Raw genomic sequence first — 14,251 nt, forward strand, 5'->3', positions numbered from 1 at the left:
CCCGGTGTGCAGAAATCACACCGATTAAAACTGTGCTTCATGAACAGAAAGTTAATGTTCCGATTAAGCACCCCAAAACACTTATAGCCAGGACAAAAAAAGAAAAAAAAAATTTTTTTCAGGTGTTTTTTTTTTTTTTTTTTTTTTTTTTTTTTTTTTTTTTTTTAAATTTTATTTTTTAAGAGCTGATTTTTTTCATACGTCTTAGAATGGAGAGGCATTTGATGGTACAGAAAAGGAAATAACAGACTCTTTTTACGAATTTCCGAAAATAAATATAAACGCCAGTTACAGCTCCTACGACGTAGAAACTAACCGGTACTTGTGTTGGAACCTAACGGTTGACGATGAGAAATTGTGTTTGCGAGTTATCGCCTCTATTGTTGTTCTACAGTAGCACACAAAATGAGAAAAGTAAAGCAAAACTTGATTTGTGATGACTTATGGGTAAATTCAATTAAAAATAGAAACAAACTAAGCTACACATTTCTTGTGAACATACAACAGCAGTTACTTACTACTAGTATTTGAATGTTAAGAAGCGAGTACAACAAACAAAAACCTACTCAGATCTATAAGACTTTGCATTGGAACGAAAAGCGCTTACCGAATTTCCCCAAATCTTCCGTAGTTCTGAATTCTTATTCTGTAAGCAGCTTCTGCAGTAAGACGGCAGAACTTCGAAACAAATACGTATTATCACGTCGAACATGCAAGTTGGCAACCATCGAACCATGGAAGATGGCAGAGGTCCCGCCAAAGATGTGTTAATCGTTCTTGTGGAATTCTGAAGGAATACTAATAGCTCTTTACTTAATAAACAGTACACTAGCGAGTAGGTGGTCCCAGACGTAGGCTTAAGATATCCTTACACGTTTATAATGACCCAACCCCTAGAGGCGTAAATCCCCGGTTAACCCAGGGGGACAGCTTTAGATGCACATAGACTAGGAAAAAATAACAGATGTCAATGGCGACCGGAAAGCAGTCACTAACAAAGATATGTCGTAGACTGTCCACCAGCAGCCAAGAACAACCTTCGATGTCAAACTATGTAACGTCCCCACAACCATGGGGCAGACAAGACAGAGACAGTACCAGTATGGTCCCTGCCGAGCTTAAGCCTGCCATCAATAAACGATTGTTCTAGTCACTGTGGGGATTGATTATTTACCCCAGAAGTCGAGTCTGTCCAGGAACAGGTCCTAGCCAGAACGCCAGAAGTTGCCACCATCGGGGGAATTTAATAAACAATCGGTATTCGACCTGTTTCGTTTCTGCGCTTCGTAAAAGTCTTTCGTTGATTTCTGCTATTTTTTAAGTCCAACGATTTTCCCGGAAGCTCTGTTTGGGAACGTTATAAGTACAAACTTTCCTCAGGTTAATTGTTCCACTCTGTTACTGTTTTCTCGGCCATATTCAGCTGACCATATTGTGCCCATTAATTACATGTTTTTGTTTCTTTTCTTCTTTGATGATGATAAGATTAAGTATGTTTGAAAATAAGCTACAGCTAGAGCAAGCAGTAGATGTAGAAGGCAAGTCCCAAATTTTAATTATTAATTTTTTTCAAGACGAGAGGAAAAATATGCAGCAATAACTGTTAATTATATTCTTGTTCACTAAAAAAAAAAAAAAAAAAAAAAAAAAAAAACGCGGCTTATCAAGAATCAATTGGAGTTAGCTTAAACGAAAGGGCAGATGTTATGAGTGTGTTAGTATGTCGTGCTGATCAATTGCGAGACCCACCATACGCCGAGCGGTAACGTGGCTGGACACTGGTTCGAATTCCGTCGAACAGACTAGCCGCATATGCGTTTTTTGCAACGTGTATACGAGCCAATTTTCCTTAGAAAGTAAAGTGCTCCAAGAAGCCATACCTCCCCTTAGGCAAATAGCCCTAGAGCGCTTTGCCATACTTAATTTATATTTATTATTAAAGCAAACTATCTATAATTAGGGCGAAATGGTGCAACTTGGCAGTAGCCTTCAGGATCGACGCGATTATACCTAAAGAACCCAAATTCCGATGAGGTCCCGGTTAAGATTACATCCCAGTTTTTAATTATGATCCTTGTCATAAAACTTGAATAGGTCTCTGTTCTGAGCGAGTATCATAAGAAGAGAAAGCACAGAAAAAAGAAATTAATATGAAGCTAACTCTTAGTAAAACTTAAATCATAAATGTCACACAGAGGCAAGGAGTTTTCATGACTAAGAGAAAGACAGTTTCCATGATTAAAAAGGCAGGTCATAAAAAGATTCTGAAAGGTTAGGAATTTTAAGGCCCAGATATTTTTCAAAATGCAAGTTGATACCTCACTAACATTTCACAACAGAACTGGTAGAAATCGACAATCTGTGAGGGAGATATTTCAGTAAACGGATGATTTCTGTTCCCATATTTCAGTTTCAAGTATTACTGCAGCTAACTTGAAATTCTCACTGTTGTATGAAAAGTGTTATCCTGAATATGAACATCTCTGGAGTCAAAATACGTAAAAATGGATTGTGAACCCTTTTGTTGAACTTAAATAGTTACATGTCCCCTAACAAAATCATTCAGTTTATTGAATTTTGGGTTATTTGAATAGGACAAAGCACTCCAGAGCTATCTGCCCAAGGGAAGGGATGCCTTCGAGAAGAGCTTTTAACATAAATTGGTTCATATACACATTATATATGGGAAAAATCTCGAAAACTAAACATGTAGCCAACCTGTTCGCATGGAATCCAGCCCACTTCGAACTCCTATTATTCAATGGCCTTATCCACTCAACCACTGACTGGGCGCAGCTTATTGAATTATTATTGGACAAAGGGGTGGAAGTAATTATCATTCTAAGAATAAATCAAAATTATGAATAAGGATGAAAATATTATTATCCGAATTTATATAAAATAGGACTGAGATTTCTTGCCTATTTTTTTCACCATAGATCTTTGTGAAAATTGTATTTCCTGCCACAAACTGTGCTTAAAGTAAAATAATGGACAGCCTAAAAATTTTTGTTTACCTCCATTTGGCTATTGCTTCAATTCAATTCAAAATTAAAAAGCTAAATGGTGATTTCTACTAGTTTGTAAATGCTGAACTTAAGTATTGAATTTTAAAATTCAAAATTTGAATTACTGTTCAAATTTTTAATGCTTAAACATCTGAAAGTTTCATACATTTTTATTTATCGAATTTCTTATATAAATATCTGCTGTTTTGTGTGTTATAGATATTTCCCTGACTATTAATATCATTCTACTGCTTCTCCTGCTCAGAGGTTGCCCGGCAGAGCAGTAAAGTTACCGAACACTGGTAGTTTGGTCCAATTTTCGAATCCCGCGAACGAGCTGACTGCAAGGGTATTTTCGTGGTTTTCCTCAAGTGTAACGTGTATACGAGCCGTTTTACCTTAGAAAGTCCTCCACGAAGACATCCCTTTCCCTTAGCCATATAGCACTCAATACTTTGCGGTTATCTCATAAACCAAACCAACTTCTCCTATTTAAAAGATTGCTACAATGAATTACAGAGTGTAAGAACATTTTCTGTACTTTCTAAGTCAACTTCATTAAAATCAATTAAACAATAGTAAAAACATAATCTGGCATTTAATATACAAGTAAATTTATAACGATGATAATGGGATTTATTAATTATTAATTATTGAGAAATTATTGAGAATTACACAAATAAATCTATTGTTGGAAACTAGAATATAATACAAGACTCCATCATTTCAATGGTTGATAACTAATTCTAAATCATTGTATTTGTACCAATAGTTTTTACAATTATGCTATATTAGTTATTAATACTTACGTTAGTTCAATGCACAAGTTTTGAAGTATTGAACGGATATTTATGAATATATTTTCAAGACTATAGTCTATTTTACAAAGAAAAAGAATCACTTCTCACAATCTCAACCACTGCACAGAAGCGTATGATGCCGGAAATATATTTCAAATTCCATTTTTGTTTCACAGAATGTTAGGAAAGAAGCATAATAGCTTAAATTATGCGATGAATCTGTTAATGACTATTATTTACTGTAAAACTATACAACCTTCAGACTATACTAAATGATACAGTTATAGTTTAATCAATCACCGCAGAAGAAAACCAACACATTTTTAATCAAATAAAATTGAAATGGAACGATGTTAGAAGGCATATATTCTGCTCAATAATAGGCAGTTTTCATAGCATTCAATGTCTATTACAGAGAGGCCAATTGAAATGTAGTAATTTGTTTTCGATAAGTATAAGGAAATAGCTTTTAAATATTCATAAGGTATTTCAGTTCTTATGGAAATTGTTCTTCGGCAGAATGATAGGTTATGGTGTAGCAACGTACTGAAAGATTTGCATTTAGGGATTGTAAATCATCTGTCGTGTTTTTCGTTGCCAAATGTAAAATACTAAATGATCGAAATGTCAAAGAAAAAAGAACTTTAAGAAACTGTATTCTTGCAATTATAATAAACTGAGATTTTTTTTATTCTTTGACTTTCAAACATTATAATCACAGCTCAAAAAATTCGTTTTTTTTTTTTTTTTTTTTTTTTTTTTTTTGTATTATTTTCTAATAAGCTGATGGCAGATCAAAGAGCCGTAAAAGTTCTTAATATCTACATTTAGAAGAAAATTCCATATGAAAAACAAATGATATTTTTAACATTAAATTTATTATATTATTATTTTAAAGAGTTTTTCTATTACTTTTTAAAGAAATGCTTAATGTTGCGAAAATAAAAAAAGATTTATATAACATATAATATATGATATTTAATGTCAGTTTTGAATACCTTGCTTGGCATTAATGTCTTTTATACCGATACTGATATTAATTTTTGTCATCAATTTGCAGGAAATAAACGTTGCCTTTTTACGGTAGAAACTTCAAACATATATTACATATAAATTGAATTTCATTAATTTCTGTTAATCTGATAATTCGTTTTTTATTCACCCATACACTAAAATGCTGATGCCACAAAGGTGGAAGTTCTATGTTAAAATGATGATAATAAATTTTTATGTTAACATAGTTTCTAGCAGATAGGAAAATACCATATCTATCAAACCACATTACGAGAATAAAGGATTGGATTATTTAATTATGGCAAAGCACACGAGGACTATCTGCCTAAAGGGAGGGATGCCTTCGTGGAGGACTTTCTAAGGGAAACTGGCTCGTATAAACGTTACACATGGGAAAAACCACGAAAACACCCATGCAGTCAGCCCGTTCGCGGGATTCGAACCTCGGACCGAACTACCAGTGTTCAGCATCTTTACCGCTCGGCCGCTGGTGGGCTGAGGATAAAGGTTTGAAAGGATTAATGAAATGCACCAAATAGTGCGATTTAGCGCCACTTATGGATGCCCGTGTCCTTTAGAATTCCGCAGTAACGATTGACGACGTTCCGAAATTTCCGTCACCTGTCTACGGGATAATACGCAAGTACAGAAATTTCTGTTTGCCGAATATGTATGATCAATAACATACAAAAATGATTTGATATCACAAATCTTCCTCCACTGAACTCTTTTATTTTTGAAGGAAATTATAAGAGAACTGATACTCTGAGCATCAGAATTACAACCCCAGTCAGTTTTCAAACTGTTTAATTTTATTAAGTCTATGTTTTCATTGCCAACTTTCATATAATTGCTAATTACATTATTTATTTCTCAGTAATTGATAGTAACGATTATTTGACTTTAAAAATTTATAAGAAATTGTTGCACAATGTCCTTTCGAATGATTTTTTTTAAAATAAATATGTGTGATTATTTATATCTGTCGTTCTTGTTATTTTCGATCTGCTCTTCTCTCATTTGATCTTTTTTTTTTTTTAGAAAATATAAAGATTTTTATTATTAATTCAAAGTTTTTAAAATATCCCAGATCTCCCTCCCTCCCAAAAAAAAAAAAACACTCAGAAGTGCATTTATATTTATTATTTATTTATCAAGACTGCTTCGGATTTTTACAGGTGCTGTATGAAATAATAAAGATCAGGATGTAGTCATATGTAGAGATATAAATTATTTTTGGAGAGAGGAAGAGAAAATCCTCTGTGCTTTACCCAGGAATCGAACTAGGGATCTTTTGATGCCAATTGGAAGTAAGAAGGAACGTATAGGAGAAAACGATAGTATCTCATAAATAAGTAAATAATTTATATTGGCATATTATTTCAGAATATGCCTATATAAAGTATAAATAATAAAAAATTATAAATTAATTGCTAATTTAAATAAGAAAGGAAGTTTGAAACACCTGAAGTCATTAAAAACACCTGAAGTTTCCTATCAAAATTCCAGAAACACTTTGCATAACGCAGAATAATATTTGCAATATGAGTTAAAAAGTATATTATAAATTATTTAAAAAAAATCTTTCAAAACTACAGAAAAATTTGAAAAACGAGAACAAAAAAGGTTCTGTTAATTTTCTCTGTTCAAAGCTTCAAACAGAACTTGTCAAGGAAAAAGTGCTTGAAGCCCTCAACCAAGATGATTAACTAGATCATGCAAACATGTTTCGTCTGACAAATCCATTGAGACTTCAAACGGTATTAATCGAACTCAAATTTCTTTATAAATTTAAACTAACAAAAGTCTCACTAGATTTGTCCTTTTAAAATATTAATATCATTATAACAATTTATCTAATATTAATATATTATTTATTAATATATAATAAACATATTAATATTATTTTTATTATAATAAATTATTTAAATAAATAAATAATTTATATAAACATATTATTTAATAGCATGCCTAAATAAAAATGTCTATTCCGCTTTTTTACGTAAAACAATTAAAAGCAGTTGTCTTATTAACACTCTGACCGCGGGATCTGCAAATAACGCATTTTCCTCCATTATGATTTTATTTAAATCAAATTCTCTCTCTCTCTCTCTTTTTTTTAATGAATTTTGTACCCGCAGTCCGAAGATTAAAGAAATAACGTAATGAGCTCTTCTACAGATCAATGTATATTTCTGTATTTAATAACGCAGAATAATGTATAATTTCTACAGATCAATGTATAATTTAGTATAGAATCGTTAAATTGAAACATTTGTTTCAATTAGTGTAATCAAAGAAGAAGAATTTTGGTTTATTTTTAAAATCATTGAATATTTTTATGTAATTACACATTAAAATCATCAGATATTTTTTTATATTGATAATGTTATTATAGGCAGCTGGCTGAGAAATCTACTAGTTAATTTAAAAGTAGTAATAAAATTAAAAGTTTAACAGTTTTAAGCTGTCACAGATAAGAATTATTTCTTTTACATAATCTAAATGGAAAATTAATATAAAATTTAAAATAGAAATTGAAAATTTTATATTCGGAATATTCAAAAATTATATTATTATTGCCGAGAATGATGTATATAAAATTTATGATTCTTGTGAAAATGATCCTAACCTGTGGTTATCTAAAGTAGCTTTAGTTTAGTTAGTTCAAATGAGAGATTCTTTAGCACATAAATAATAAAAAATGAAATAAAAGAGATAAAAAATATCTTTCAGATTTTACATTACTTTTTTTAACGTTTGTGTGTTACCTTTATTTATTAAATATAACGTTCTTGGCACTTAAGCCATAAAATTCAGTTCAACAGCAATATCGCAAAATAATTTTAAATTGATTATCTTTAAAATCGATTATCTTTAGAATTTCCGATACCCAGACTCGCGTGCTGGAGATAATTTTTTTCCCCGTACAGTATTGCCATTGCCCGCTTGGAAATCGTTGAGTTTATTACTTAAAAATTCGTTGAAGTTTTACAAAATATGAAATAGATAATAAAATTAATTTCAGATTCCAAATTTGGGTTTCCACATGCCCATATTCGGGTGGAAACGTACATTATTCAAAATTTGATGGTTCTAGGTACCGTTGCTTTATCACAATGCAAGAAAATTATATACATTTATGCGGATTCTCCATTATTTAATTTCTTTAAATATAATTCAGGGCTCTAATACTTGGTGGCAACAATTTGAAAAGTGAACCGACATTTATAGTCGAATCAACGCAAAATGTCAAAACGAAATTAATAGTCCTTCTGAACTAAAAAGAAAACAAAGTTATATTAAGCAAGAGACTCAAATATTTGATTATTGTTTTAAAGTTCAGTAATAATAATTTATAGCTTGAACAGATATCTTAATTTCATCAACGTTGAAAGCATCTTACAACTAAAGATTTCAACATCATTGCAGAGAAGGTACAGCTAACGAAACTCACCAGTTCTCACGTATGAATTGATAAGAAAGTTCGCAATTCTGAACCATAAAATGCCTGAGACGTGAGAAAATACCCGGATCAACTCACATTTCATCACTAACGGTCATTTAGCTTATCTTTTCTGGAGTAGTTTATAATACACGATAGCGGAATGCAGTAGTGTACATTAATAAAAAACCAGTTTAAGATTCTAGGAAGTGGTGCTGGAAACTTTTGACCGAATAAATCAATTCTCTTCCTTGCGCATTCTTTCTCCCATGCTTTATAGACCTAAATATATAGTATAATATTACCTCAGTATTATTACTGTATGAGCAATAATTGAATTACATTTGATTTACTGAGTTAGTTGTAAATGGAATATATATTGACTATCTCGGTCCCCCTCAAAGATGTTAATTGGATCCAATTTAGATGCTTAACACATCAGTGGCCGTACGCATGATTCGCAAGTGCACATCAGTATCGCCACTGAAGGAGGGGTTTAAAAGTGGACCAATAAGGTTCTATTGCTCTTGTGACGCTGAATCTTTGAAATTGTGGATATGAGCGCATGTTGTTTACGTTTTATTAGTCCAAACGAGCTTTGTCCCTTTGCGATTTTGCGTTGGTTCACTATAAATGTCCGTTTCCTTTTTCAAACTGTTGCCCCAAATGTTAGAGACCTGCATTGTATTTGAAGAAATTAAATAATTAAAAATCTGCATAAACGTAAGTATATTTCTCGCATTGTGATAAAACAACCGTACATAGAGCCATCGAATAACGGGTGTCCGCCGATAACATGGCGGCAAAAAAATCGCAGACGAGAACGTCGCGGAGAAAACAACGCAAAGTGAAAACGTCGTGCTACAAAACATCGTGGGAGAAAACATCGCAAAGAGAAAACATCGCAGTTCGAAAACATCGTGGTACAAAACATCGACGTCCAAAATAAAGCGGTTCAAATACTTCGCAGTTTAAAAACATCGTCGTCGAAAATATCGTGGTAAAAAAAGAAAGTATCTACAAATCATCACATGACAATAAACATCGCAGACATGCTTTTTTCAGGTTTTAATAATTGTAAATGGATATTCCTATAATGATTTGTGAGCGCAAGATGTAAAGAAGGATAATTCTTACTTTCAAATTTTTTTATTAACTAATAATTTTTTGCTGAAAAAGTAAGGAAACTTAAGCAGCATAGAAAATTAAATGCAACTTATAGATTATGCTTTTCATGAAATATTACCAGTAAAAACTTTATAAAAAATGATTTATTAATGGCCTTTGTTAGTTAACTATGCCGTTTTAAAATTTTATTAAGTGCCATAAGTTGCATTAATTTTCTATGCTTAAGTTTCCTTCTTATTTTCTCAGCAAAAATTTATTAGTAATAAAAAATATGAAATTAAAATTATCTATCTTTCCATCTTGCGCTCACAAATCATTATGGGAATATCCATTTGCAGTTATTAAAGCCTGAAAAATGCATGTCTGCGATGTTATCGTCATGCGATGATTTGTAGATACTTTATTTTTTACCACGATATTTTCGACGACGATGTTTTTAAATTGCGAAATTTTTGAACCGCTTTATTTTCGATAACAATGTTTTGTATCACGATGTTTTAGAACTGCGATGTTTTTCTCCTTGCGATGTTTTCTTCCGCGATGTTTTGCAGCACTACGTTTTCGCCTTGCGTTGTTTTCTCCGCGACGCTTTCGTCCGCGATGTTTTTGCCGCGATATTTTCGGCTGTAACCCGAATAACGTAATCCTACTGAGAATATGGGCATCTGGAAGCCCAAATTTGAAATTTGGAATTTGTTTTATTATCAATTTCATATTTTGTAAAGCTCTAACGAATTTTTGATGAACAAACTCAAGGATTTCAAAGCGAACAATGGCAACATTGTACAGAAAAAAGAAACATTTTTATCTCCAGCGCGCGATTCTCTGTATCGGAAATTCTAAAAATATGCTCATTTTTAAAGTATTTTGCGATATTGCTGTTGAACTAAATTTTTATGGTTCAAGAGCGAAGAACGTGATATTTAATAAATAAAAGTAACAGAAATGTTAAAAAAAAAATAAATAAATAAAAAATAAAAAAAAAAAAAAAAAAAAAACCGCCCCTTTGGACGTAATTTAAAATCTGAAACCTTTCAGATTTTATTATCTTTTATTTTTTTTTTTTTCATTTGTTTGGAAGTTATAAATGTATGACGGATAAATGCTGTTACCATTTTAGTAGAAAATCTCGTAGTGCTTTCATTTTATAAGCTTATTTAATCGTCAACATTTCATTTTAGCGAAACTGATTTTGAGATTAATGTTCGTGGCATATTGTCGCTCTTTATGTCGAGAAAACGACACAAGATACAATTAGCCTCGAATGACTAAGAGAATTCAAGAGAATAATTTTTTTATTGAGCTGCGAATAACTGGAAGCGTTACAATGAATCTAGTACTTTATGTCAATACTTGCATTCCTTTGATTTTGAAAGTGTAAGATTCAAAATGTACATCGTAAATGATCTGATTATATACCTAGTGTTAATATTAAAGGTTATATATGAATAAATTAAATATATTCGTTGTAAATAGGATAATTTCATTCTGTTTGAAGATTATTTCTTGTACAGGCATTACATGTAAGAGCGAACAGTTATTAATGTGAAATTTAACACACTAAATATGTAGGAATACAAATTCGTAAAATTGGCATTGAATATTGAATAAAACCTTACATTGACTATTAATATTATTTTCATATAGACTGCAGTAAAAAAATGCTATAACTTCTACTATTTGCATTCATAATTATGCTTATATTTGATCTTACTTCTCACGGAAAATTTTCACAAGAAATCCACGCTGCTTTAATTATTTTGTACAGGAAATTTCTTGGCGAAATGTTTTCAACCATTTTACTTAAAGAGCGACAGAGGTCATGTGAAATGACAAAAATATTACTGGAAGCCCATTAGTCCATTCTAGAAGCCACTCTCATGGTGGCGATACAGATGTGCGCTTACGAAACATGCTTACGGTACACTCCTGTTCAGACTTAATACGGGTATTGGTTTACAACAATAACTCTTGGTGAACGTTAAGAACTTTTGTTAACTTAGAGCACTGTGAACCTTTACGAATGATAAGTATAGTACTACAATATTAAATCTTGTGAAATTTGGGAACTTAGAACATGGTGAACTTTTGCGAATTCTTACGATCTTAGAACTAAAAATTTCGCATTGCAACTATAACTTTTGGTGAATATTCCTATAAACAACGGTAGTTTCTTACATTGGACATTGCCTTGATAGTAATAAACTGTTTTGATAAGTAACTTGTTAAAAGTATAGGGCAGTCAAGCATTATGTACTAGATTGAAAATTGATATTTGCTTTAATTGGATTTCTTTTAGATATTATTTGCAAAATCGTAGTAAGTTGTAAAATTAATTTTGTGCTATATTATTGTATATTAAGCATATAACTCGCTGATCTGTCGAAGATTTTCGTAATCATTGTACGAAACACTTATTATAATTTGCATAGTCAGAGCACTTAGCACTGACTATCATTAATTTTCCTTCTGTGTGATGCCCGACCGGGACAGTGGTTAGGGGATTAGGGACGCTGACTGGCGTACCGAAGGACACGGGCTCGAATCACGTAGAAGGCATGGATGTTTGTACATGTATAGTGTCTGTGCAGTGTGAAAGCACTATAAATATACGGCGAGCGGAAAGAGGTTGGTGGTAGGGGAAGAGAGTTGGCAGACCCTTGGACCCGTCCACCGGAATGCTGTCCATTAACCCTTTGCGACACAGTGTGTCCGGTCTGGACACACCTAAAAATGTCCTTCTGTGCGCACAGAAAAATTGAATGAAAAAAGATTTATAGGTTACTCTGAACCTTCTTTTTTTATAGTAGACGGCAGCTCAACACAAACCAGTCCATATATTTTAGCCACGTTTAGTTTTTTAAGACCCTCATTTTTCAAAGAAATCTTCCAGATTTTTTTATGTTATAAAAGAAATTGTTTGAAAGGAAATTTCTATGTTATTTTTTTGGCTGTATGCTAATATCCTTATTCTATATTAGTTTTAAATTTTTGCCTTGAAATCTTGCCTAAAATCAAACGGCGAACCCTAGGTGTGCCCAGACCGGGCTCACCGATAATCTAGGACAACTGAAAGTCTGTATTCTTTGTTTCTCCGCATCTCATCGGTCAGTTCTTTGACAAAAATGCTCGTGTCAGCACTCTTTTCGAAGCTCTATTCAATCAGTGTGACACTTTGGGCACACCTACAGAATTAAAACAATAAGTGCTATCTTCACAAAATTTTACTTGTGCACTTCTCTAGGCCTAATTAGACTGCCTACCTTTTTTTTTAATCAAAACTTTAAAAGGTATTGTGCCAGAAAGGGTTAAAATTGAGGGCGGAAATGAGCGAAGTCGTACGTCACCTGTATAGTGCTCTAGGCCAGGGGTTCTCAACCGGTGGAACGCAAGAGAAAAACAAGTCGTGTGAAAATATATATATTGTATGATCTTAAATTCATTTAGTGCGAAATTAAGTATTAAAGTATTTTAAACTATTAAATTCAAAAATTAAAACCCCAACATCCTGATTGAATTTTTTCTCTAGCACTTGTAAATTTATGCGATCTGGGCTTTGTTGAAGAGTGGTGGTGGTAGTAGTACTTTGTAGTGGTGGTACTAAAGGTTTTCAATTCTTATTTAGATGGTACGCGTTACTCAAAAGGTTGAGAACCTCTGCTCTGGGCACTTGCCGACGACAGGCGCAACGATGACACTACGATGATTCCTCGCTCGATGAATTTCGTGGACTTGTTCTGATGTACAACAACAGCATTTTTCTTCTGTACCTTAAATTCAAAATAAGATCAATAAACGCAGTCTGGTGTACTGGGAACTGCCTTTGGTTGCGGTTAGCGGATGCTAGATTTATTTTCTAACGGGAGGACTTTAAAATTTGTTTGTCATTTTTCAATCTTAGATCGGATATCATCCTGCTGGTAAGATGAGTGTATGACATATGGAATGATGGAATATTTTCTCAGAGAATAGGAATTTCAGAAACTCAAAACTATATGTCTATCACTTTAGTAAAGCACTGGTACGTCTAGTTCGTAACTATAAATGCTCAAAAATTAACTTATAGAAATTGTAATACTATTTATACTTACAAACAACAAACTGCTTTTCTAACGTATGCTTTATGTGTATCAGTTACAAAGATTTTCATACAGAATCATCAACTTTAAAACGAAATGTTTAGTAAGAAAGGTGATGAATATTATGTTTTTTATGCATTATTAAACGATGAAAGGTTGACTATTAAGTAGATTAATAATGACCACAAGAATGCTTGATAAATGTGAGCACGAAATATTTCGCGGATGACAGGTAGAGAGCCATGTATGGCGATCACAACTCATTGTAGGCGGGGCCCTCCCAGCAAAACACCTCTACCCAAGCAACACCAAGTATCGCAGCGTTATTAATTATCCCATTATATGGATCTCTTATCTGATCGAATCGAATTAATGGGAGTTGTAACATTATCTGTCGCACCCTTTTTTACTCAAGTAAATTATCCAATTTAAACGTCTAATATATAACAAAAGCAGAAGGGGGAACGTTAAAAAAGGCAAAAACAACAAAAGTATATACTTTAAAGAAGCTTTTCGTAGAGGGATTATTATCTTATAAGTTTCCTAGCTGATAACATTGAATGATAATGTATTGTATATCACCCCTCCTCAATGTCTTCCCTCCTTACACCAACTCTTTTGTTTTAAGGCTACTCAGAAGATTTTCAGTTCAAATCATCGTAAGATGCTCTAGGGATGGACAAGCAAAATGGTATCGGTAAGTGGTTCTCCGAATCACTTGGTGGGGGGTTTAGTATAAATTAGTACCTACAGCAAGTCCTCGATGTATTGCTAAAG

This window comes from Stegodyphus dumicola, chromosome 12 (assembly GCF_044657685.1).
Source record: "Stegodyphus dumicola isolate Sdum_Otavi_A_Nest chromosome 12, ASM4465768v1".
In the NCBI taxonomy this organism is placed as follows: Eukaryota; Metazoa; Arthropoda; class Arachnida; order Araneae; family Eresidae; genus Stegodyphus; species Stegodyphus dumicola.